We start from the raw sequence: 19049 nt of genomic DNA, 5'->3' as shown, positions 1-19049 counted from the left end.
AGAAACTATTCAGGTGCTCCGACTGTGGGACTTGGTTCAGACGATTATCTCAACTCACTCTACACCAGCGGATTCACACTGGGGAGAGGCCATTCACCTGCTCCCAGTGTGGAAAGGGATTCATTCACTCAGGCAACCTGCTGAGACACCAGTGGGTTCACAAGTAACTGATGTGATTGGATTTTGCTGTTAATCACATCCAGGACTGAAGCATGTTCATTGGACTCGGGTTGGACTCATATTTATAAACGCTAATCCAGTTATAAGGGATAATATTCTGGATAAAAGTCAATTATTTAACACAAGTGTGTCGAATCTTTTAACATCCCATCACAAGTTAGTTCTGTTTGAAGGTCTCTCCCTCGCCCCTGTCTCCTCCATCCTCACCTCAAGTGTGTGGTTCATGAAGCTTCTTTCTCACTGAGATTGAGACAATCTGATGAGCTGCCTCTGCTGCTTTCCTCTCCACCAATGGGCCAAACTGTCTCGAAAATTCCACCTGGTCTGAGCTCTGAACTCCTCTTTCTCCAGTTTCTCTCCTACCCTCTATCTTCATCAGAGCTCATCTTCTCCATTAGACCTGCCTCCTGTGCCAGGGTCCTGGGTTCGATTCCCGGCTTGGGTCACTGTCGGTGCGGAGTCTGCACGTTCTCCCCGTGTCTGCTCCCAGGGTGTTCCTGTTTCCTCCCACAAGTCCCGAAAGACGTGTTTGTTAGGTGAATTGGACATTCTGAATTCTCCCTCTGTGTACCCGAACAGGCACCGGAGTGTGGTGACTAGGGGTTTTTCACAGTAACTTCATTGCAGTATTAATGTCAGCCTACTTGTGACACTAATAAAGATTGTTTGATTATTACTATTTAACCACATTCTCACAAAACTGCTGACCATTCACCTTCTCCATGTTGTGTGATATTGTTCATAGTTCTCTCTCTTCGTCCTGTCGCTCATCTTTAAATGCACCATCATCACCCATCCTAAAACAATATTTAACCCCACCATCATTGCAACTACCACTTCAAAACCTCCCTTTCCTCTCCAACTCCTTGTACTCGGTGTCCCCCAAGGATCTATCCTCAGCCCCTCCATTTTCTCATCAACACGCTTCCAGTAGGTGACATCATCCAAAAGCACCGTGTTAGTTTTCACATGTACACTGACAACACCCAGCTCTCCCTCACCCCCATCCCTCTCCATTCCTCCACTGTCACTCAATTATCAAACTGCTTGTCCCACATCCAGTACTGGATGAGCAGAAATTTCCTCCAATTAAAAATTGGGAAGATCAAAGCCATTGTCTTCAGTCACCATTACAAATTCGGTTTCCTAACTCCCGAGTGCATCCCTCTCCCTGGGAACTGTCTGAGGCTGAACCACACTCTGCACAATCTCCGGGTCAGATCTGACCCCAAGTTGAGATTCTGACCCCATATCCACACCATGACTAATACCAGATATTTCAATCTCCATAATGTCACCTGTGTCCATCCCCACCCCAACTGCTGCTGAAACCTCATCCATGCCCCTGTTACCTTTTGACTTGATAACAGACAAACTCTGTCCTCTCCCCATCCGATTAGTTTCCAATGAGTCGATTCTGTGGAATGGAATGTCTTATCAGCATTTCCACGGTGACCTTTCTGCAGTGAAGGAATGTCTTATCAGCGTTTCCATGGTGACCTGTCTGCAGTGAAGCGCCTGCTTGAGTTTATAATTCAGACTAAACTTCTCTCTCCCATAACACACATTATATCAGACACTGGATGTCAATGTATTTCAGCCATGTTATGTTAATATCTCCCAAACCCTAAAAGGAGTTTCAGATACACAAACTTTTAAATGTGGGAGGACAAGTTGATAAAGTGTTTAAAAAACTCATGGGATCCAAGGTTTTATAATTCTGGGTGTGGGGTTCAAAAGGACAGAGGTCATGTAAACCTGGACAAATCATTGGTTCGGCTGCAGTTGGAATATTAGATCAGGTTTTGGGGATCTTACACCAGGAAGGATGTCAAGGCCATGGAGAGAGTGTAGAAGAGATTCATTGAGATGATAGGTTTGCACTGAGTGCTGAATTTTGTGCTTTTTGAGTGCTATAGTAAGAGTTTGGTGACCGAGGGAGTTAGGTGAGGAGGGAGTAAGGTGCTCCTTTCATTTTGTTTCCGACATTTCCGCCAAGACTGCAAAGAGAGCCAGGAGTTTACAGAAAGTGTAGCTGACTGGGAGCAGAGTCGGAGGGAGGAGATCTAGTTAGTCCACAGGGCAGCTATATTCTGTCAGGTAAGAAGGGATGGAGGCTAGGCCAGTTGCATGCTCCTCCTGTAGGATGTGGGTGGTGAGGGATACCACCGGTGTCCCCGCTGACTATGCCTGCGGGAAGTGCACCCAACTTCAGCTCCTCAAAGACCGTGTTAGGGAACTGGAGCTGAAGCTGGATGAACTTCGGATCATCCGGGAGGCCGAGGGAGTGATTGAGAAGAGTTACAAGGAGGTAACCACACCCAAGGTACAGGACAAGAATAGCTGGGTTGCAGTCAGGGGGGAAAAAACAAACAGGCAGACAGTGCAGGGATCCCTCGTGGCCGTTCCCCTTCAAAACAAGTATACCGTTTTGGATGCTGTTGTGGGGGATGACCTACCGGGGGAAGGCCCTAGCGGCCAGGTCTCTGGCACTGAGTCTGGCTCTGGGGCTCAGAAGGGAAGGGGGGAGAATAGAAAAGCAATAGTTGTAGGAGATTCAATGGTTAGGGGAATAGATAGGAGATTCTGTGGTCGCGAGCGAGACTCCCGGAAGGTATGTTGTCTCCCGGGTGCCAGGGCCAGGGATGTCTCGGATCGTGTCTTCAGGATCCTTAAGGGGGAGGGGGAGCAGCCAGAAGTCGTGGTGCACATTGGTACCAACGACATAGGTAGGAAAAGGGGTGTGGAGGTAATAAACAAGTTTAGGGAGTTAGGCTGGAAGTTAAAAGCCAGGACAGACAGAGTTGTCATCTCTGGTTTGTTGCCGGTGCCACATGATAGCGAGGCTAGGAATAGGGAGAGAGTGCAGTTGAACACGTGGCTGCAGGAATGGTGTAGGAGGGAGGGCTTCAGGTATTTGGATAATTGGAGCGCATTCTGGGGAAGGTGGGACCTGTACAAGCAGGACGGGTTGCATCTGAACCAGAGGGGCACCAATATCCTGGGAGGGAGGTTTTCTAGTACTGTTCGGGAGGGTTTAAACTAATTTGGCAGGGGAATGGGAACCGGATTTGTAGTCCAGCAACTCAGGTAGCCGATATTCAGGATGCCAAAGCATGTAGTGAGGCAGTGGGGAAGGGAACACTGACAAAGGAGAGTATTTGCAGGCACGGAGATGGGTTGACGTGTGTATACTTCAACGCAAGAAGCATCAGGAATAAGGTGGGTGAACTTAAGGCATGGATCGGTACTTGGGACTACGATGTGGTGGCCATCACGGAAACTTGGATAGAAGAGGGGCAGAAATGGTTGTTGGAGGTCCCTGGTAATAGATGTTTCAATAAGATTATGGAGGGTGGTAAAAGAGGTGGGGGGGTGGCATTATTAATTAGAGATAGTATAACAGCTGCAGAAAGGCAGTTCGAGGAGTATCACCCTATTGAGGTAGTATGGGTTTAAGTCAGAAATAGGAAAAGAGCAGTCACCTTGTTAGGAGTTTTCTATAGGCCCCCCAATAGTAGCAGAGATGTGGAGGAACAGATTGGGAAACAGATTTTGGAAAGGTGCAGAAGTCATAGGGTAGTAGTCATGGGCGACTTTAACTTCCAAAATATTGAGTGGAAACTCTTTCGATCAAATAGTTTGGATGGGGTGGTGTTTGTGCAGTATGTCCAGGAAGCTTTTCTAACACAGTATGTAGATTGTCCGACGAGAGGAGGGGCAATATTGGATTTAGTACTGGGTAATGAACCAGGGCAAGTGATAGATTTGTTAGTGGGGGAGCATTTTGGAGATAGTGACCACAATTCTGTGACTTGCACTTTAGTAATGGAGAGGGATAGGTACGTGCAACAGGGCAAGGTTTACAATTGGGGGAAGGGTAAATACGATGTTGTCAGACAAAAATTGAAGTGCATAAGTTGGGAACATAGGCTGACAGGGAAGGACACAAGTGAAATGTGGAACTTGTTCAAGGAACAGGTGCTACGTGTCCTTGATATGTATGTCCCTGTCAGGCAGGGAAGAGATGGTCGAGTGAGGGAACCATGGTTGACAAGAGAGGTTGAATGTCTTGTTAAGAGGAAAAAGGAGACTGATGTAAGTCTGAGGAAACAAGGTTCAGAAAGGGCATTGGAGAGATACAAGATAGCCAGGAGGGAACTGAAGAAAGGGATTAGGAGAGCTAAGAGATGGCATGAACAATCTTTGGCGGGTAGGATCAAGGAAAACCCCAAGGCCTTTTACACATATGTGAGAAATATGAGAATGACTAGAGCGAGGGTAGGTCCGATCAAGGACAGTAGCGGGAGATTGTGTATTGAGTCTGAAGAGATAGGCGAGGTCTTGAACAAGTACTTTTCTGCTGTATTTACAAATGAGAGGGCCGATATTGTTGGAGAGGACAGTGTGAAACAGATTGGTAAGCTCGAGGAAATACTTGTTAGGAAGGAAGATGTGTTGGGCATTTTGAAAAACTTGAGGATAGTCAAGTCCCCCGGGCCTGACGGGATATATCCAAGGATTCTATGGGAAGCAAGAGATGAAATTGCAGAGCCGTTGGCAATGATCTTTTCGTCCTCACTGTCAACAGGGGTGGTACCAGGGGATTGGAGAGTGGCGAATGTCGTGCCCCTGTTCAAAAAAGGGACTAGGGATAACCCTGGGAATTACGGGCCAGTTAGTCTTACTTCGGTGGTAGGCAAAGTCATGGAAAGGGTACTGAAGGATAGGATTTGTGAGCATCTGGAAAGACACTGCTTGATTAGGGATAGTCAGCACGGATTTGTGAGGGGTAGGTCTTGCCTTACAAGTCTTATTGAATTCTTTGAGGAGGTGACCAAGCATGTGGATGAAGGTAAAGCAGTGGATGTAGTGTACATGGATTTTAGTAAGGCATTTGATAAGGTTCCCCATGGTAGGCTTATGCAGAAAGTAAGGAGGCATGGGATAGTGGGAAGTTTGGCCAGTTGGATAACGAACTGGCTAACCGATAGAAGTCAGAGAGTGGTGGTGGATGGTAAATATTCAGCCTGGATCCCAGTTACCAGTGGCGTACCGCAGGGATCAGTTCTGGGTCCTCTGCTGTTTGTGATTTTCATTAATGACTTGAATGAGGGAGTTGAAGGGTGGGTCAGTAAATTTGCAGACGATACGGAGATTGGTGGAGTTGTGGATAGTGAGGAGGGCTGTTGTCGGCTGCAAAGAGACATAGATAGGATGCAGAGCTGGGCTGAGAAGTGGCAGATGGAGTTTAACCCTGAAAAGTGTGAGGTTGTCCATTTTGGAAGGATAAATATGAATGCGGAATACAGGGTTAACGGTAGAGTTCTTGGCAATGTGGAGGAGCAGAGAGATCTTGGGGTCTATGTTCATACATCTTTGAAAGTTACCACTCAAGTGGATAGAGCTGTGAAGAAGGCCTATGGTGTGCTCACGTTCATTAACAGAGGGATTGAATTTAAGAGCCGTGAGGTGATGATGCAGCTGTACAAAACTTTGGTAAGGCCACATTTGGAGTACTGTGTACAGTTCTGGTCGCCTCATTTTAGGAAGGATGTGGAAGCTTTGGAAAAGGTGCAAAGAGAATTTACCAGGATGTTGCCTGGAATGGAGAGTAGGTCTTACGAGGAAAGGTTGAGGGTGCTAGGCCTTTTCTCATTAGAACGGAGAAGGATGAGGGGCGACTTGATAGAGGTTTATAAGATGATCAGGGGAATAGATAGACAGTCAGATACTTTTTCCCCGGGTGGAACAAACCATTACAAGGGGACATAAATTTAAGGTGAAAGGTGGAAGATATAGGAGGGATATCAGAGGTAGGTTCTTTACCCAGAGAGTAGTGGGGGCATGGAATGCACTGCCTGTGGAAGTAGTTGAGTCGGAAACATTAGGGACCTTCAAGCAGCTATTGGATAGGTACATGGATTATGGTAAAATTATATAGTGTAGATTTATTTGTTCTCAAGGGCAGCACGGTAGCATTGTGGATAGCACAATGCTTCACAGCTTCAGGGTCCCAGGTTCGATTCCGGCTTGGGTCACTGTCTGTGTGGAGTCTGCACGTCCTCCCTGTGTCTGCGTGAGTTTCCTCCGGGTGCTCCGGTTTCCTCCCACAGTCCAAAGATGTGCAGGTTAGGTGAATTGGCCAATGATAAATTGCCCTTAATGTCCAAAATTGCCCTTGGTGTTGGGTGGAGGTGTTGAGTTTGGGTAGGGTGCTCTTTCCAGGAGCCGGTGCAGACTCAAAGGGCCGAATGGCCTCCTCCTGCTCTGTAAATTCAATGATAATCTATGATTAATCTAGGACAAAGGTTCGGCACAATATCGTGGGCCGAAGGGCCTGTTCTGTGCTGTATTTTCTCAGACTCTAAGATCCCAGGGAAGAGAGGCTTTAGTTACCAGGAGAGATTCGAGAAACTGGGGCTCTTTTCATTCGAACAAAGGCTGACTGTAGATCAGAGGGTGGGGGGTTCGATTCCAGCCTTGGGTGACTGTGTAAAGTTTGCACTTCCTCCCTTGTCTGCGTGGGTTCCTTCCGGGTGCTCCGGTTTCCTCCCACAGTCCAACGATGCACAGGTTAGGTGGATTGGCCATTCTAAAAGATTTCCCCTGAGTGGCCAAAGGTTAGGTGAGGTTCTGGGGATAGGGTGGAGGAGTGGTCCCGAGTGGGGTGCCGCATTGGAGGGTTGGTGCAGACATGATGGGCCAAATGGCCTCCTTCTGCACCATAGTGATTCTATGGAACTGAAAAAGGCTCATATGAAATATCAATCAGACTGTACAACAATGTTCAAGACCCTCACTGTCCCTCTGGGCCTGCGGGATGTTTGTGTTTGTGGGAAGGGGGGGAATTGCGGGTCCCCTAGCAGAGATATTTGAATCGTCGACAGCCACAGGTGAGGTGCCGGAAGATTGGAGGGTAGCAAATGTTGTGCCTTTGTTTAAGAAAGGCCAGAGGGAAAAGCCTGGGAACTACAGACTTGTGAGCCTCACGTCTGTGGTGGGTAAGTTGTTGGAAGGTATTCTGAGAGACAGGATCAACCGGCATTTAGAGAGGCAAGGACTGATTAGGGACAGCCAGCATGGCTTTGTGAGTGGAAAATCATGCCTCACAAATTTGGTTGAGTTTTTTAAAGGGGTATCCAACAAGGTAGATGAGAGCAGTGCAGTCGACCTTGTCTACATGGACCTTAGCAAGGCCTTTGACAAGGTACTGCATGGTAGGTTGTTGCACAAGGTTAAATCTCACGGGATCCAGGATGAGGTAGCCAATTGGATACAAAATTGGCTTGGCGACAGAAGCCAAAGGGTAGTTGTAGAAGGTTGTTTTTCCAACTGGAGGCCTGTGACCAGCGATGTGCCTCAGGGATCAGTGCTGGGTCCACTGTTATTTGTTATTGAAATTAATGATTTGGAGGAGAATGTAGGAGGCATGGTTAGTAAGTTTGCAAATGACACCAAGATTCAGTGAAGAATGTTATTTAGGATTGCATCAGAACTTGATCAATTGGGCCAGTGGGCCGATGAATGGCAGATGGGAACTAAATTTAGATAAATGTGAGGTGATACATTTTGGTTGATCGAATCGGGGCAGGACCTACTCAGTTAATGGGAGGGAGTTGGGGAGAGTGAAAGAACAAAGAGATCGAGGAGTACAGGTTCATAGCTCCTTGAAAGTGGAGTCAGATGTGGACAGGGTGATAAAGAAGGCATTCGGCATACTTGGTTTCATTGGTGAGAACATTGAATACAGGAGTTGGGACGTCTGGCTGAACTTGTACAAGACATTGGTATGGCCACATTTAGAGCACTGTGTACATTTCTGGTCCTATTATAGAAAGGATATTATTAAACTAGAAAGAGCTCGGAAAAGATTTACTCGGATGCGACCAGGACTTGATGGTTTGAGTTATGAGAGGCTGGATAGACTAGGTCTTTTTTCCCTGGAGAATAGAAGGCTTAAGGGTGATCTTACAGAGGTCTGTAAAATAATGAGGGGCATAGATAAGGTAGATAGTCAACATCTTTTCCCAAAGGTAGAGGAGTCTAGAACTAGAGGGCATAGGTTTAAGGTGAGAGGGGAGAGATATAAAAGAGTACAGAGGGGAATTTTTTTCACACAGAGGCTTGCGAGTATCAGACAGTTCTATGGGAAAGCTGGGTATAGAGGGTTATGGGCCAAATGCGGGCAATTTGGACAAGCTCAGTGGTAAAAACTGGGCGGCATGGACAAGTTGGGCCGAAGGGCCAGTTTTCATGCTGTAAACCTCTCTGACTCTATACAACTGCAGCAAAACATCCCTACATTTATATTAGATTTCCTTTGCAATAAACAATATTCCACTGACCTTCCGAATCACTTGCTGTACCTGCAGACTAACTTGGGATCGGGCACCGGGATCCCTCTGTACCTCAGAGTTCTGCAATCTCCCTCCATTTAAATAATAGTTTTATTTAACACTTCCTGACAAGGTGGACAATTCGCATTTTCCAAAGTTATGCTCCATTTGTCATTTGCCCACTCACTTAACCTATTTGTAGTCCTTTGCAGACTTCTTAAATCCACTTCACAAATTACTTTCCTACCCGTCTTTAAGCATCAGAAAATTTAGCCGCCATTCAATCCCGTCATCCAACACATTCATACAGATTGTAAATGGTTGAGAGCCCAGCACTGATCCTGGTGACATTCCGCTTGTCACATCTTACCCACCCAGAAATGACCCATTTATACCTACTGGCTGCTTCCTGTTCGCTAACCAATCCTCTATCCATGCTGATATGTTGCCCCCACACCATGAGCTCATATTTTGTGTAATAATCTTTGATGTGGCTCCTTGGGAAATACCTTCTGCAAATCCAGACAAAGCACATCTACAGGTTCTCCTTTATTGACATCCCTTGTTACTTCCTCAGAGAACATTGATAAATTCGTCAGTCACGATTGATTCCCTGAACCCATTTTCAAACACTGTGTCAAAAGAAAATTCAAATCCCCTCTACCCCTCTGGCTCCTTTGCCAATTACCTTCGAGGGACTCATTTTCTGTTAACCTCTCACCCACTTTCCTGAAAGTGAGCAGATTTAATCAGGAAATGTCCAACAAATTCAAATATTTTCCTGTTAAAAGATTATTGACGAAACATAACATGGTTAAAAAAACCTAACAGAAAATTACTTGAGGATCAAAGACAACCAGAGTAACAGAATTTTCACAATGTTCTGGTCCCAAATGGTTTCCCTTCGGCTCCTCTGTACCCTGTTCCCGTGACTCCCCGCTTTGGACAAGGGGGCACTGAACCCTGGGGGTAACATCACCATCAGCACCGGTCACCCTCGCCCCTGAACCCCGATTGGTTGGTGGTGCAGTTCCCACCCGGTCCTCCAGCACCTTCCGGTCTCTATTAGCGACGCCCATGGCAGTTCCCCAACTGGGACACAGGCCCCGTTATTCTCAGCTAAATTCCGCCCTCAGCTCCATCAACTGGCTGTCACTGACACGAGCAATAGAGACAGAAAGGTGCCAGAGGGTCAAATAGGAAGACAAAACTTGTGGATCTGGACCCCCATAAAGTTCAGCAACTTCTTATAAAAAATTCAAATCCCCAGTCAACAAATTGAAGGATCACACGACGGGACTTCAAGTTTTATGACTTTTAATACAACAAACAAACAAACTAGAAGCTACTTTAACTTGGAAACCTACACATAAACTATAAAATAGAACTTTCCCCTTTTACATAACCGACAATCACACTCCACGATTATAGTTACTCTGTCCTGGAAGTCAAAATTTAATTGTCTCAGAACCTGTCCGAAGTGATGATTCATTCCCGAGGATTTACTTCAGTTCTTCAACCAAGACACTGAGAAACAAAGGGAGAATAGAATAGAATGTGAATTGGCAAAATACATAAAGATTGACTGTTAAAGCTTCTGTGGCTGCATAAAAAGGAAATGTTTGGCTCAAACAAAGGTTTGTCTGTTCCAGATAGAGTCAGGAGAATTTAGAATGAGGAATAGAGATCTCTACAGCCACCTCGTTCAACACTCTGGGGTGTGGATCATCAGCTTTTGGAGTTTTATTCACTTTCAACCCCATTCATTTCTCCAGTACGACTTCTTCACCAATACTAATCTCCACCAGTCCCTTGGTTCTCTGGTGTTTTGGGGACAATTTCTGTATCTTCCTCTGTGAAGACAGACACACATTGTTTAGTTTCTCTGCATTTCCTCATTCCCCATTGTAAACTCTCCTGTCTCTGCCTGGAATGGACCCACATTGGTCTTTGCTAATCTTTTCCTTTTCACATTCCTGCAGAAGCTTTTCCAGTCGGTTTTTATGTTTCTCGCCAGTTTGCTCTCATCAGTTTCTTGGTCCTCCTTTGCTGAATTCTAATGGATCTCATGGAATCTTTAACTTTTCTTGTTAGTCACGGTTGCATCACTTTTCCTGTTGGATTTTTGTTCCCGAAAGGAATCTATATTTGTTGTGTATATGTGAAATAAAAGTCACAAAATCCCAGAGGTCCATAGGCTGCTCTCCCCTTTGACAGAGAGAGAGCTGACTGGAGGTGATTTAACCTGAGGGTCAGCACACCTCAGGCGAGGGGCCTGGTTGAGAAGGCGGGGCCTTCATGAATAAACTCAGCCAGTACGGGAGTTGAATCCTCACTGTTGGCCTTGCTCTGCGTCACGAACCAGCCGTCCAGCCAACTGAGCTAACCGACCCCTGATAAATACGTAATAATTCCTTAAATATTAGGTATTCCCTGTACCAATCAGTTTCCTCATCCACCTCAGGCAACTTGACGCTGATAACCTGATAGTTTCCTTCTGTCAGGGACACCCAGATAACTTAAACAAAGTAACCATGTAACCACCAGGGCCCATCTCCATGGCAACGTGGCATGCTTTGGGGGGTTTGAAACAGAAATGGAAACTAAATATCTTCAAACTTCCAAACATCCTTTTACTCTGTGATCCTTGTGCAATTTTGAAGCCAGGTTTTAGCAACCAGGCTCAAAGAGAATCAGCCCACTGGAGGCAAGGTGGTGAGACCGGCCAGTCCAGCATAAAGAAACCCTCCGACCATCCCACTGACCACCTGTCAGAATTAACAAAATGCAGTCCTGGGCGTAGAGCAGAAACAATAACGGCAGAATCCAAGCCCTGTAATCGATTATGAAATTGTTGGTGTCACAGCAAGTCCAATGAAACATGCAATCACGTCTCACATTGAGAAGTGGATGGCCTCTCCCCAGTGTGAACTCGCTGGTGTCTCCGCAGGTTGGATAATAGAGTAAATCCTTTCCCACACTGAGAGCAGGTGAATGGCCTCTCCCCAGTGTGAACTCGCTGGTGTGTCTGCAGGTGAGATAACTGAGTGAATCCCTTCCCACACTGAGAGCAGGTGAATGGCCTCTCCCCAGTGTGAACTCGCTGGTGTGTCTGCAGGTGAGATAACCGAGTGAATCCCTTCCCACACTGAGAGCAGGTGAATGGCTTCTCCCCAGTGTGAACTCGCTGGTGTGTCTGCAGGGTGGATAAATGTGCAAATCCTTTCCCACACTGAGAGCAGGTGAATGGCCTCTCCCCAGTGTGAACTCGCTGGTGTGTCTGCAGGTGAGATAACTGAGTGAATCCCTTCCTACACTGAGAGCAGGTGAATGGCCTCTCCCCAGTGTGAACTCGCTGGTGTGTCTGCAGGTGAGATAACTGAGTGAATCCCTTCCCACACTGAGAGCAGGTGAATGGCCTCTCCCCAGTGTGAATTTGCTGATGTCTCTGCAGGGTGGATGAATCATTGAATCCCTTCCCACACTGAGAGCAGGTGAATGGCTTCTCCCCAGTGTGACGTTGCTGGTGTGTCTGCAGTGTGGATAATTGAATGAATCCTTTCCCACACTTGGAGCAGGTGAATGGCCTCTCCCCAGTGTGACTGCGCCGATGAAGCTCCAGCAGAGATGGGGCTCTGAATCCCTTCCCACAGTCCCCACATTTCCACGGTTTCTCCATGTTTTGGGTCTCCTGACGTCTCTCCAGGCAGGACAATCAGTTGAAGCCTCGTCCACAACACGAGTACGGTCCCTCCCCGCTCTGAATATTGTGATGTTTTTCAGATTGTGTCACTGGTTAAAGCTCTTTCCTCAGTCAGTTCACTGGAACACCCCCACTCGGGTGTGTGTTGTGTGGGTCTCGGTGCTTTTCCAGTCACACTGATGTTTCCACCGTCAGTTCACTGGAACACCCCCACTCGGGTGTGTGTTGTGTGGGTCTCGGTGCTTTTCCAGTCACACTGATGGTTGAAATATTTAGCTGACTGTTCGGGGAAACATTTCTCCTTCTAGATTCAAAGCCCGATGATATCCAGGTTCTAAGGAAAGAAGTGACTGTCAGATCAAGACGTAACGTTTGAGATTTCTGTCTGTAATTCCTCCTCGTCTAATATCCTGTAAAAACAATTTACAAAATTCATCACTGTCAGTACAGGATAGAAACTCAGAACAGACAATTCTAGTTTCTATGTCACTTTTTTTCCTCTCTCTTATTCCCCAAAAGCTGTAAATGTCCATCCCACACATTCCCTCCATTCTCACTCTGCTGTATCTCATATTGACCCTCCTAATTCTCCTGAAGGAGCTGATTCAGGTTGATTGACAAATCCAAGCGCACAGCTTCCTGTCCAGGAGATCATAACAAGTATGAGCTGCAGTCGGCAATTCGGCCCATCGAGCCTGATCCATTCAATGGGACCATTGGCTAATCTACCTCAGCACCGTTTTCCCACACTATCCCTCATATCCCTCGACATCTTCAATATCTAGAAACCGATCCGTCTGTGTCTTGAAAATATTTGATGACTGAAGCTCCAGAATCCTCGGGGATAGAGAATACCAAATCTTCACCACATCGTCGAGTAAAGAAATCCCTTCTCATCTCAGCTTTCTCTCCATTTACCTGCAAGTTCCGCATAACACTCAACATCCTCATCAATCAGATTTCAGACTGGGAGTGGGGTGGTGTCAGGCATGCGATACAGGTGCGCGAGTAGCTGCTTTTCCACAGGTTCTGGTGCCACTAACCTACAATCTGACACTTATCCTGATTGCCTGGCACTCATCTACCTAATCCTTGAATTCATATTTGTTATCGTGTCCCTGGAAGATTTCAGGGTTCGGATTGGTAGGATTATGCTGGAAAACGTGAAGAAATGCATTGATAAAACAGCACAGGTGGATTCAGTGGGAATGGAGCCGCCTTTTCAACATGGCGGCCTGACCCTCAGGAGGTCTCTCGACCCCACGCTCTCTGGGGCTCTGGGAGGCGGCGAAAATGATGACTGTCAACATTATCCGTGTTACTGACCAGAGGCGGAGTGTGCTGACTCAATATCTGTGAGCTCATGAGGCCCAGCTCCAAAACGCCATGGAGAGGCTCGATGGTCCGGAGGAGAGAATCCTGAACATTCAGCAAGATGCTTCCGTCGAATTCAATCCTTTGAAAACCAGTCAAGTGGCTGGCGGAGGTCCTGGAGAACTGAGGTTCGGAAAAAGAACATCTGAGTCATTGGCCTGTCAGATGGTCATCATAGAATTTACAGTGAAGGAGGCCACTCAGCCCATCGAGTCTGCGCCTTGGAAACAGCACCCCACCCAAGCCCATACCTCCACCCCATCCCCGTAACCCCACCTAACCTTTTATTTGGGCACGAAGGGCAATTTATCGTGGCCAATCCACCGAACCTGCACATCTTTGGACTGTGCGAGGAAACTTGAGCACCCGGCGGAAACCCATGCAGACACGGGGAGAATGTGCAGACTCCGCACAGATAGTGACCCAAGCTGGGAATCGAACCTGGGACCCTGGATCTACCACTGTGCTGCCCATAAATTATGATATTTTCTGTCCATTTAGTGTGGAGAGTAAGACTCCCGTTAGGTTCTTCGAGGATCGACTGCCACGTTTTCTCGAGCTGGATGTGAAGCTTGGGCGTTCCAAATTAGAAAGGGAGCATCGGTCTTTGAGGCCGAGGGATAGTTTTCATCCCAGGCCTGTAATCATTCGCTTCCACAACTTGAGAGAATGTCCTGGAGAGGGAACGATGAGGTGGAACCTGGCTGCAGGAAGGAGTGAGGATTTACTTCTTCCAGGAATTTCGGCAGCAACACAAACGAAGCGTCGAGGCCTCGATGAGGTTCAAAGGCAACGCAAGGCTGTGCGGCGTGAATTACGTTGTGCGTTATCCTGAGACCCGAAAAATGGTATCTAACAACTCCGTCAAGTCTTTCAATAATCCAACTATTACCTTGGCCTTCATGAAATCCATGAAGGGCAAGGATCTGAAGGGATGGTTTGCAGCTCGAACTAACTCAGGTGCTAATCAGGACTCTTCGCACTATCATGGTATCGTTGTCTGAATTTCAGAATCACAGAAATACACACAGGGACAGGAGTAGGCCATTCATCCCCTCGCATCTGTCCTGCCATTTAGTGAGATCATGGCTGATCTGTGACCTAACTCCATATCCCTGAATATCTTTGCTTAACAAAACTCTACCTCCGATTTAAACTTAACAACTGATCCAGCTTCACCTGCTGTGTGTGGGAGAGAGTTCCAAACCTCTCCCACCCTGTGTGTGAAGATGTTCTTCCGATCATCTCTCCAGAACGGTCTAGCCCTAATTTTTAGACAATGATTCCTAATTTTAGAATCTCCAACCAGTGGAAATAGTTGATCTTTATCTACCCTGTCTTTCCCTGTTAATATCTTAAATACATCAATTAGATCACACCTTAAATGTCTAAATTCCAGCAAAAACAGGCCTAATTTGTGGTTAAAACTTTGGGTCTGAGTCTCTGCAATATCTCACTCGCCTCCAACAGCATCCTGGGACACAATTCATCCAGAGCTAGTAATCTAATAAACTTACTGGGCGGCACGGTAGCATAGTGGTTAGCACTGCTGCTTCACAGCACCAGGGATCCAGGTTCGATTCCGAGCTTGGTTCTCTGTCTGTGTGGAGTCTGCTCATTCTCCCTGTGTCTGCGTGTGTTTCCTCTGGGTGCTCCGGTTTCCTCCCACAAGTCCCGAACGATGAGCTTAGTAGGTGAATTGGACATTCTGAATTCTCCCTCTGTGTGCCCGAACAGGCGCCGGAGTGTGGCGACTGGGGGATTTTCACAGTAACTTCATTGCAGTGTTAATGTAAGCCTACTTGTGACAATAATAAAGATTATTATGAATGGGTCGAAGGGCCTCTTTCCGTGCTGTAAAGAGAGGGACTTTATAGAGAAACTGCCAAAGCCCCAACATTCACCAGCTCTGAGGACACACCTTAGCTCCCTTTCCAATCTGAAAGCAGCCTGAGCTGGATTTACATTCCCCTTAATTGATCATTGCTGGGTGATAATCCTGTACTTCCTCACCTCACACCACTGTGACAGCACCTTCACTACACAGACTGCAGCAACTGACCAAACATCACCTTCCCAGTTATTCCTGAAGGCACCGCCTTCCCAACCTGGTCCCTTGCCTGAGGTGCGGTGATCCTCAGGTCACATCACCGCCGGTCAGCTCTCTCCCGGGACCAGGCCCTGGTTCACAGCCGCCATCTTGGGGAAACAGAGCGCATGCGCTGGCGTCTTGGCGATGTAACAGTTAGTAGGCGGGGCCTGAAGATTTCTGTTCTCCAGCCGGGTCCTAGCGCCCGCAGAGTTCGTCTTTGGTAAACAGGTTCCAAAAAATTTCACCCACTCCCAAACTGAAGTTGATATTTGTGGCCTGGAGGTGTCTGTGGATCGCGTATACATTCAGTGTGAGAGGCTGCAGCCTCTGTATAGTTACCTGAAGGCGGTTATACAGCGTTTGATTACATTTCATGATCCTTTCCAGTTCATTATCGGGATGTTTGTGTGATATTTTCTTACCCTCAGAGTGATTTTACTTTATTTGAAATACATTTCAGCAGCAGGCTCACTGGTGATTTTTAAACCGAAGATGGTTATTTATTGTCACACAATTTCCCTGGATGTTTGAACATCTCAGTCTGTCTTATTCACACTCACTGACACATAAACAGAAATTAGATACAGATCAAGTTGAAGCTGGAATGATGAAAATGGAATGTAGACTGCAGTCTTTATATCGCTGCAGGCCTGTTGTCTTCTTGTTGAGCTAATCCTTTAGTTGGAGTGAAGCGTTTTTAGAAACAAATAATTCTCATGAGTCTCTGAAGCTTCTTGTAGATGAATAGCCAGGAGGTTGGTTCTCAGGTGGACTTGGAAGCTGGAATAAGTACAGTACTGTGGCTGCACTGGAAAACATTCAGCTCTGCTGGTTCAGCTGGTTCCTGGTGCTTCAGGTGCTTCTCACACACACATTTTCTTTGTTCAGGGTTTATTATACTGCATCCCTGACAATTAACTGCAGAGTTAAAACTCTGAGACCCAGAACACCCCGATACAATAGCAGTTTACGATGCTCACTCACGCTTATCTCTGTCCAAATTCGAGCTCATTCTCCGGTGTTCAATATGGCTCTTGGAGACCGACAGTCCAGAGATTTCATGCTCCTCAAATGCTGGTTCATCCTGACACAACGAGACATTTAAACTTCGCAGGTGGCTGCAAAGTTTCCTTATTCGGGACCGTGTTTAATTAAATATTGGTCACAGAATCGAATATTACCCACAGTTTAATGTCCATAATAACCTGTTAAGTTGCAGCCATCATGACAAAGTTTGTGGATCTTACAGTCTATAATATCTAGTATCCTTGTGCTGAGCGTGACATCCTGAATCTACTCTTGAGTCTTATTAAAACAGTGCATTGTAGCTGGGTGGTGTGGGCGGCACGGTAGCACAGTGGTAATGAAATGAAATGAAAATCACTTATTGTCACAAGTAGGCTTCAAATGAAGTTACTGTGAAAAGCTCCTAGTCACCACATTCCAGTACCTGTTCGGGGAGGCTGGTACTGGAATTGAACCGCGCTGCTGGCCTGCCTTGGTCTGCTTTCAAAGCCAGTGATTCAGCCCTGTGCTAAACAGCCCCTGCACTGTTAGCACTGTTGCTTCACAACTCCAAGGTCCCAGGTTCGATGCCAAGCTTGGATCACTGTCTGTGTGGAGTCTGCAAGTTCTCCCTGTGGGTTTCCTCCGGGTGCTCCGGTTTCCTTCCACAAGTCCCGAAAGACATGCTGTTGGGTGAATTGGACATTCTGAATGCCCCCTCTATGTACCCAAATATGCGCCGGAGTGTGGTGGCTAGGGACTTTTCACAGTAACTTCATTGCAGTGTTAATGTAAGGCTACTTGTGACAATAAAGATTATTATTAATATTATTATGGAGGCGGGTGGGTGGTTACTCTGGCTGCCGACCGCTGTTCTGTGGTCTTGTCTATTCCCAGTGGCCCTGCAGAGGGAGCATGCGCTATCCACCAGAATGTTTGACACCTTCCACAACCAGTGGACACCTCAGCGGACAGAGTGTTTCAGAGACACTGTGAACAATATTCTGGTTCAGTTAGGAAGGTTCCCAACACTTTTGTTGGGGCTTCTAGCTGATTTTGGTCTTTTATTTTGACTGGGCCCCATGCTTGGGAAAAGCAAGAGAGGAAAGAAGGTTCGATAGAAACTAAAATGATCTGTTTTGAATTTCTATCCTATTCTTAAAATGATAATTTTTGTAAACTTCTTTTTCAGGCATTAGAACGGGAGGATTGGCATCTGGGCAACTCGAACCAAATATAACATCGAGATCTGACAGTCACTCAATTCATTAGGATCTAAATATCACAAACTGTCAATGTGCTTGTCTGTTCTGACTGTGGGAAGAGATTTCAAACATCAGTGTGACTGGAAAAGCCCCGATACACACACACCCGAGTGGGAGTGTTCCAGTGAACTGACTGTGGAAAGAGCTTTAACCAGTTACACCGCCTGAAAAATCATCTTGTTTCCTCTTGTGGGAGAGTCTAAGACCAAAGAGCATAATCTCAGAGTAAGGGATCTCAAATTTAGGACAGAGATGAGGAGACATTTCTTCCATCAGAGGGCAGTGAATCTGTGGAATTCTTCAGCTGGCATTCTGCCTCTGGAGTTTACCAAAATAAGGCAAAGGTGAAGTTGGCTTTACCCGGATGGGCCGCTTGGTGGCGCAGTGGCGCTTTCACTGAGGGGCCATGAGTTCAGTAACATCCCAGACAGGATTGGTGAGAAATACCTGTCTGGGAAAGGGGAGAAAACTATATAATCGGGGAAATGGAGCGCTCCCGAAGTACCTTAGAGAAAGGAGTTCGGCAAAGCCTTATTTTCTTCATTTTTCATTCAATATTTATTACAATTTCAGAGAAAATATTACAGAAAAGCTTATTTTGAATTACAAAAGGGAACATAACGATTGAGGGTCACACTGAGAACAGAACACATGCCCTCTGAGCTGCCAAATGTATGTACAACTGTAACAGACATCAGAAAGAGAGAACAGGAGCTCAACATAAAGGGAAGGCAACTGTTGTAAATAAGGTACGAGATAAGTTACTTATTTAGACATGACATTGAGAGAAATTATTAGCTACAATTACATTACAGCCAAAATTATCTCGTACATTTCAAACTGAAAAACAGAAATACTGTCCATGATTGTCTCAGTTACAGATGCAGAATAATAAACTGAGAGAATTTTACTGTGAGAGTCACCAAGAGGAGATATTGTATTTCTGTCACACGCACATCACAATAAACAGTTGAGGAAAATCTACAGCGTCCGAAAGTCAACCGATCACTTGATCTGTAAACGAGAGAGAAAATGACGAAGCAGATGTTTATGATCTGGGACATTGATGTTAGAGTTTTTAATCAATCAAA

The 19049-nt window shown here is 46.3% G+C and overlaps 1 long non-coding RNA gene across 1 annotated transcript; it reads right to left on the bottom strand.

The window, feature by feature from the left end:
- Positions 1 to 9819: 9819 nt before the first annotated feature.
- LOC140419182 (uncharacterized) lies at positions 9820 to 15798 on the bottom strand. The gene is made up of 3 exons (XR_011945589.1): positions 15610 to 15798; positions 13549 to 13719; positions 9820 to 12632 (listed from the first exon to the last, which is right to left on the bottom strand). It is a non-coding gene; the product is annotated as an uncharacterized lncRNA (long non-coding RNA).
- Positions 15799 to 19049: the final 3251 nt, after the last annotated feature.

Source organism: Scyliorhinus torazame, chromosome 5 (genome assembly GCF_047496885.1).
Source record: "Scyliorhinus torazame isolate Kashiwa2021f chromosome 5, sScyTor2.1, whole genome shotgun sequence".
Taxonomy (NCBI): domain Eukaryota; kingdom Metazoa; phylum Chordata; class Chondrichthyes; order Carcharhiniformes; family Scyliorhinidae; genus Scyliorhinus; species Scyliorhinus torazame.
The sequence above is the reverse complement of the archived record's forward strand: the minus strand, read 5'-3'. Positions and strand labels throughout refer to the sequence as shown.